At 47.9% G+C, this 7,485-nt stretch overlaps 1 pseudogene; it reads left to right on the top strand.

The window, feature by feature from the left end:
- Positions 1-247: 247 nt before the first annotated feature.
- Positions 248-7,485, top strand: part of LOC140418090 (putative divalent cation/proton antiporter TMEM165) — a 72,721-nt pseudogene continuing 65,483 nt past the window's right edge.

Here is a 7,485-nt window from a genome sequence, read left to right as displayed (position 1 = left end):
GGCTTTTCACAGTAACTTCATTTGAAGCCTACTTGTGACAATAAGCAATATTCATTCATTCATTCATTCAAGAGACGCACCTGAGAGAGCAGGATCGACTGCGGCTAAGAAAGGGCTCGATGGGACAGACCTACCATTCCTGTTACGGGACGAGGGCCAGGGGGTGGCAATACTGATCAGCAAATGGACGATGTTTAGGGCGACAAAGACGGTTATGGACCGGGGGGGGGGGGGGGGGCGGTACGTCATGGTCCGGGATGTACTAGTTAGCGTGTACGCGTCCAACTGGAACGTCACGAGCTTCATCAAGAAGATTATGGCAGATGTCCCTGACATAGCGACGCACCGGCTACTCATGGGCGGGACTTCAACTGTGTCCAGGATCCAAAGACTGACAACACAAACCACAAAACGGGGAAAACGTCAAGCATGGCAAGGGAACTCGGTTACTTTATGGAACAGGTAGGAGCGGTGGACCCCTGGAGGTTCACCCACCCAGGGGAGAAGGAGTTTTCCTTCTTCCCAGTACACAACGAATACACCAGAATTGACTTTTTTTGGTAGGGAAAACGGTGTTTCCGGGGATAGACAAAGTGGAATACCCCACAATTGTGATATCAGACCATGCTCCACGCTACATGGACGTGAGCTGGAGACGGGCAGGGCCCAACGCCGTACATGGAGGTTCGACGTTGCCCTACTAGCTGACAAGCCCTTTACCAAAACTTTGTCGCAGGCCATAGCAGAGTACACTGAGAACAACCAGAACACGGAGGTCTCACTTTCCACGTTCTGGGAAGCGCTAAAGGCCGTACTAAGAGGGGAAATCATCACTTTCAAAGCGCGAAAAGATAGGGAGGAAAGGGAGGCTAGCCAGCAGCTGGTCGACTCCATACTGAGGGACGCCGTCAGTGTCCCTGCTGATTTCATCTGTGGGAAGTGCACCCATCTCCAGCTCCTCAGCAACCGTGTTAGGGAACTGCAACTGGAGCTGAATGAACTTCGGATTATTCGGGAGGCAGAGGTGGTCATAGGTAGAAGCTTCAGGGATGTAGTTACACCGAAGAATAAAGATAGATAGGTGACGGTGAGAGGGGCTGGGAGGCAGCAGTGAGTACAGGGATCCCCTGTGGTCGTTCCCCTTAGTAACAAGTATACCGCTTTGGATACTTTTGGGGACGACGACTTACCAGGGGTAAGCCATGGAGTACAGGTCTCTGGCACAGAGTCTGTCCCTGTTGCTCAGAACGGAAGTGGGTAGAGGAGGAGAGCATTAGTCATTGGAGACTCCATAGTTAGGGGGATAGATAGGAGATTCTGTGGGAACGAGAGAGACTCGCCGTTGGTGTGTTGTCTCCCAGGTGCCAGGGTGCATGATGTCTCGGATCATGTTTTCTGCATCCTTAAGCGGGGCGGGGGGGGGGGAGCAGCCCCAAGTCGTGGTCCACATAGGTACCAACGACATAGGTAGGAAAAGGGATAGGGATTTAATGCAGGAATTCAGGGAACTAAGGAGGAAACTTAGGTCTAGGACAAACAGTTATTATCTCTGGGTTCTTACCCGTGTCACGTGCTAGCGAGACGATCAATAGGGAGACAGAGGAGTTGAACACGTGGCTACAGAGATGGTGCAGGAGGGAGGGTGTCATATTTTTGAATAATTGTGGCTCATTCTGGGGTCGGTGGGACCTCTACAAACTGGATGGTCTACACCTGGACCAGAGGGGTACCAATATCCTCGGGGGGGGGGGGTGAAATTTGCTAATGCTCTTCGGAAGGGTTTAAACTAGTTAAGCAGGGGCTTGAGAACCTGAATTGTAGTTCCAGTCTACAGGAGGTTGAGAGTAGTGAGGTCATGAGTAAGGTTTCAAAGTTGCAGGAGTGTACCGGCAGGCAGGAAGGTGGTTTAAAGTGTGTCTTCTTCAATGCCAGGTGCATGCGGAATAAGGTGGGTGAACTTGCAGCATGGGTTGGTACCTGGGACTTCCATGTTGTGGCCATTTCGGAGATATGGATAGAGCAGGGACAGGAATGGTTGTTACAGGTGCCAGGGTTTAGATATTTCAGTAAGCCCAGAGAAGGTGGTAAAAGAGGGGAAGGGGTGGTATTGTTAGTCAAGGACAGTACTGAGGTGGCAGAAACGACGTTTGATGAGGACTCGTCTACTGAGGCAGTATGGGCTGAGGTTAGAAACAGGAAAGGAGAGGTCACCCTGTTAGGGGTTTTCTGTAGGCCTCCGAAAAGTTCCAGAGATGTAGAGGAAGGATTGCAAAGTTGATTCTGGATCGGAGCGAAAGCAACAGGTTAGTTGTTATGGGGGACTTTAACTTTCCAAATATTGACTGGAAACGCTATAGTTCGAGTACTTTAGATGGATCCGTTTTTGTCCAGTGTGTGCAGGAGGGTTTCCTGACACATTATGTAGATAGGCCAACGAGGGACGAGGCTATATTGGATTTGGTACTGGGTAATGAACCAGGACAGGTGTTAGATTTGGAGGAAGGTGAGCACTTTGGGGATAGTGACCAAAATTCGATTACGTTTACCTTAGTGATGGAAAGGGATAGGTATATACCGCATGGCAAGAGTTATATCTGGGGGAAGGCAATTTTGATGCGATGAGGCAAGACTTAGGATGCATCGGATGGAGAGGAAATCTGCAGGGGATGGGCACCATGGAAATGTGGAACTTGTTCAATAAACAGCTACTGCGTGTCCTTGATAGGTATGTACCTGTCAGGCAGGGAGGAAGTGGTCGAGCGAGGGAATTGTGGTTTACTAAAGCAGTCGAAACACTTGACAAGAGGAAGAAGGAGGCTTATGTAAAGATGAGATATGAAGGTTAAGTTAGGGCGCTCAAGAGTTACAAGTTAGCTAGGAAGGACTTAAAGAGAGAGCTAAGAAGAGCGAGGAGGGGACATGAGATGTCTTTGGCAGGTAGGATCAAGGATAACCCTAAATCTTTCTATAGATATGTGAGGAATAAAAGAATGACTAGTGTAAGAGTAGGGCCAGTCAAGGACAGTTGTGGCAAGTTGTGCGCGGAGTCCGCGGAGATAGGAGAGGTGCTAAATGAATATTTTTCGTTAGTATTCGCACAGGAAAAAGACAATGTTGTCAAGGGGAATACTGAGATTCAGGCTACTAGACTAGAAGGGCTTGAGGTTCATAAGGAGGAGGTGCTAACAATTCTAGAAAGTGTAAAATAGGATGGGATTTATCCTAGGATTCTCTGGGAAGCTAGGGAGGAGATTGCTGAGCCTTTAGCTTTGATCTTTAAGTCATCTTTTTCTGCAGGAATAGTGCCAGAAGACTGGAGGATAGCAAATGTTGTCCCCTTGTTCAAGGAGGGGAGTAGAGACAACCCCAGTAACTATAGACCAGTGAGCCTTACTTCTGTTGTGGGCAAAATCTTGGAATGGTTTATAAGAGATAGGATGTATAATCATCTGGAAAGGAATAATTTGATTAGAGATAGTCAACACGGTTTTGTGAAGGGTAGGTCGTGCCTCACAAACCTTATTGAGTTCTTTGAGAAGGTGACCAGACAGGTGGATGAGGGTAAAGCAATTGATGTGGTGTATGAGCATTTCAGTAAAGCGTTTGATAAGGTTCCCCGCGGTAGGCTACTGCAGAAAATACGGAGGCATGGGATTCAGGGTGATTTAGCAGTTTGGGTCAGAAATTGGCTAGCTGGAAGAAGGCAAAGGGTGGTGGTTGATGGGAAATGTTCAGACTAGAGTCCAGTTACTAGTGGTGTACCACAAGGATCTATTTTGGGGCCACTGCTGTTTGTCATGTATATAAGTGACCTGCAGGAGGGCATAGAAGGATGGGTGGGTAAATTTGCAGATGACACTAAAGTTGGTGGAGTTGTGGACAGTGCGGAAGGATGTTACAAGTTACAGAGGGACATAGATAAGCTGCAGCGCTGGGCTTAGATGTGGCAAATGGAGTTTAATGCAGAAAAGTGTGAGCTGATTCATTTTGGAAGGAATAACAGGAAGACTGAGTACTGGGCTAATGGTAAGATTGTTGGCAGTGTGGATGAGCAGAGAGATCTCGGTGTCCATGTACATAGATCCCTGAAAGTTGCCACCCAGGTTGAGGAGTTTGTTAAGAAGGCGTACGGTGTGTTCGCTTTTATTGGTAGAGGGATTGAGTTTAGGAGCCATGAGGTCATGTTGCAGCTGTACAAAACTCTGGTGCGGCCGCATTTGGAGTATTACGTGCAATTCTGGTCGCTGCATGATAGGAAGCATGTGGAAATGTTACAAAGGAGATTTACCAGAATGTTGCCTTGTATGGAGGAAAGATCTTATGACCAAAGGCTGTGGGACTTAAGGCTGTTTTAGTTGGAGAGAAAAAGGTTAAGAGGTGGCTTCATTGAGGCATACAAGATCATCAGAGGATTGGATAGGGTGGACAGTGAGAGCCCTTTTCCTCAGATGGTGATGTCTAGCACGAGGGGACATAGCTTTAAATTGAGGGGAGATAGACATAGGACAGATGTCAGAGGTAGGTTCTTTACTGAGAGAGTAGTAAGTGCGTGGAATGCCCTGCCTGCAACAGTAGTGGACTCGCCAACACTAAGGGCATTCAAATGGTCATTGGATAGACATATGGACGATAAGGGAATAGTGTAGATGGGTTTTAGAGTGGTTTCACAGGTCGGCGCAACATCGAGGGCCGAAGGGCCTGTACTGAGCTGTAATGTTCTATGTTCTATGTTCTATACTGGAGGTAGACCGTATATACCCTGAGACACCGACCGTAGAGCTCCTGGCGGAGAGGAAAGAGTTACAAAGGAACTTTGATCTGCTCTCCGCCAGGAAAGCAGTGCATCAACTCCGCCAGGCGCGTGTGACCCTATGCGAACATGGAAACAAAGCCAGCCGCCTGCTGACACACCAGCTGAGAAAGCAGGCAGCCACGAGAGAAATTGCACAAATCAGGGGTACTAGAGGCACATCAGAAACAGAACACAGAAAAGATCAACAAAGCCTTCAGGGCCTTTTACCAAGGGCTGTACAGCTCAGAGCCCCCAATGGGGGAGTCCGGGATGAAACGGTTCCTTGATGGACTGGACATACAGGTCGTGGGGGAGGGCAGAAAATGGGGCCTGGAAGCACCACTAGCACTGGGAGAGATCATGGACAGCATTAGCTCCATGTAGGCAGGGAAGGCGCCGGAACCAGGCGGGCTCCCGGCAGACTTCTACAAAGAATTTGCAACAGCACTGGCCCCGCACCTGCGGGAGATTTTCACAGACTCGCTGGCAAAGGGCACACTGCCACCCACGATAGCACAGGTCTCAATCTCGCTGATACCTAAGAAAGATAAAGACCCAACGGAATGTCGGTCATACAGACCCATCTCACTTCTGAACGCAGATGCCAAAATACTGGCCAAGATTCTCGCCAAAAGGCTAGAAGACTGCGTGCCAGAGGTCGTCACAGAGGTCTGGATGGGATTTGTCAAAGGTAGACAGCTAACTTCGAACATTAGGCACCTGCTGAACGTGGTAATGACCCCACCCGGGGAGAGAACACCAGAGGTGATCGTCTTCCTAGATGCAGAAAAGGCCTTCGACAGAGTCGAATGGAAATACATCATAGAGGTACTGGAGTGGTTCTGGCTTGGAATGGGATTCACCTCCTGGGTAAATGTCCTATACAACACTCCCATGGCGAGCGTATGGACAAACAATACCAACTCCCGATACTTCCAGCTGCACAGGGGCAACAGACAACGATGCCCACTGTCGCGGCTGCTTTTCGCTTTTGCGGTCGAGCCACTAGCAATTGCGCTCAGAGCAGCAAAAAGCTGGAGGGGGATCCAAAGGGGAGGCAGAGAGCACAGAGTTTCACTCTATGCTCCTCTACATTTTGGACCCACAAAGCAGCATGGATGGAATCATCGCACTCCTGAAAGAGTTTGGCGCCTTCTCGGGCTACAAACTCAACATGAGTTGAGACCTCAAAGGTAGTAATCTCAGGATTGCTACCAGTGCCACGAGCTAGTCAGAGTAGGAATGTCAGGATAGAGAGGATGAATGCGTGGCCCGAGAGATGGTGCAAGAGGGAGGGATTCAAATTCCTGGGAAATTGGAACCGATTTTGGGGGAGGTGGGACCAGTACAAACCGGACGGTCTGCACCTGAGCAGGACTGGAACCGATGTCCTAATGTGGCAGGGGGATGGGAACCGATGCAGGAAGTTGGAAGGTAGTAAAACAGGGACAGAAATAAAAGGCAGTAAGGGGGAAAGTGTAAGGCAGAGAAGCCATAGTCAAAAATCAAAAAGGGCGACAGTACAAGGTACAGTGACTGAGGGGGAGCTCAGTGAATAGGACCAGGAATACTAAAAGAAATAAAACAGGAAGTGAAAACATTAATGGTAAGCGGTGCGGCAGGTTGTTACAGGAAGATGTGGGTTCGACGACAAGGAAAATTAGGAGAAAGGTTAAGAGGAAATATAACTTAGGAGAGGTTACTGATCGAGGTGTTAAGATTCAGAACAGAGGTACAAAAGCCAACATAAGTGTACTTTACCTGAATGCTCGTAGTATTCGGAATAAGGTAAATGAGTTGATGGCGCAAATCATCGTGAATGACTGTGATTTAGTGGCCATTACTGAAACATGGTTAAAGGATGGTCACGACTGGGAGTTAAATATCCGAGGGTATCAAACTTTTCGGAAGGACAGAGTGGATGGTAAGGGAGGTGGTGTAGCTCTGTTATTTAAGGATGACATCCGGGCAACAGTAAGGGATGACATCGGTGCTATGGAGGATAAGGTTGAATCCATTTGGGTGGAAATCAGGAATAGTAAGGCGAAAAAGTCACTGATAGGAGTAATCTATAGGCCACCAAATAGTAACATTATGGTGGGGTAGGCAATAAACAAAGAAATAACAGATGCATGTAGAAATGGTACAGCAGTTATCATGGGGGATTTTAATCTACATGATGATTGGTTTAACCAGGTCGGTCAAGGCAGCCTTGAGGAGGAGTTTATAGAATGTATCCGCAATAGTTTCCTCGAACAGTATGTAATGGAACCTACGAGGGAACAAGCGGTCCTCGATCTGGTTGTGTGTAATGAGACAGGATTGATTCAGGATCTCATAGTTAGGGATCCTCTCGGAAGGAGCAATCACAACATGGTGGAATTTAAAATACAGATGGCGGGTGAGAAGGTATAATCAAGCACTAGTGTTTTGTGCTTAAACAAAGGAGATTACAATGGGATGAGAGAAGAACTAGCTGAGGTAGACTGGGAGCAAAGACATTATGGTGAAACAGTTGAGGAACAGTGGAGAACCTTCCAAGTGATTTTTCACAGTGCCCAGCAAAGGTTTATACCAACAAAAAGGAAGGACGGTAAAAAGAGGGAAAATCGACCGTGGATATCTAAGGAAATAAGGGAGAGTATCAAATTGAAGGAAAAAATATACAAAGTAGCAAAGATCAGTGGGAGACT

Source organism: Scyliorhinus torazame, chromosome 5 (assembly GCF_047496885.1).
Source record: "Scyliorhinus torazame isolate Kashiwa2021f chromosome 5, sScyTor2.1, whole genome shotgun sequence".
NCBI classification, from domain to species: Eukaryota; Metazoa; Chordata; class Chondrichthyes; order Carcharhiniformes; family Scyliorhinidae; genus Scyliorhinus; species Scyliorhinus torazame.
The sequence above is the reverse complement of the archived record's forward strand: the minus strand, read 5'-3'. Positions and strand labels throughout refer to the sequence as shown.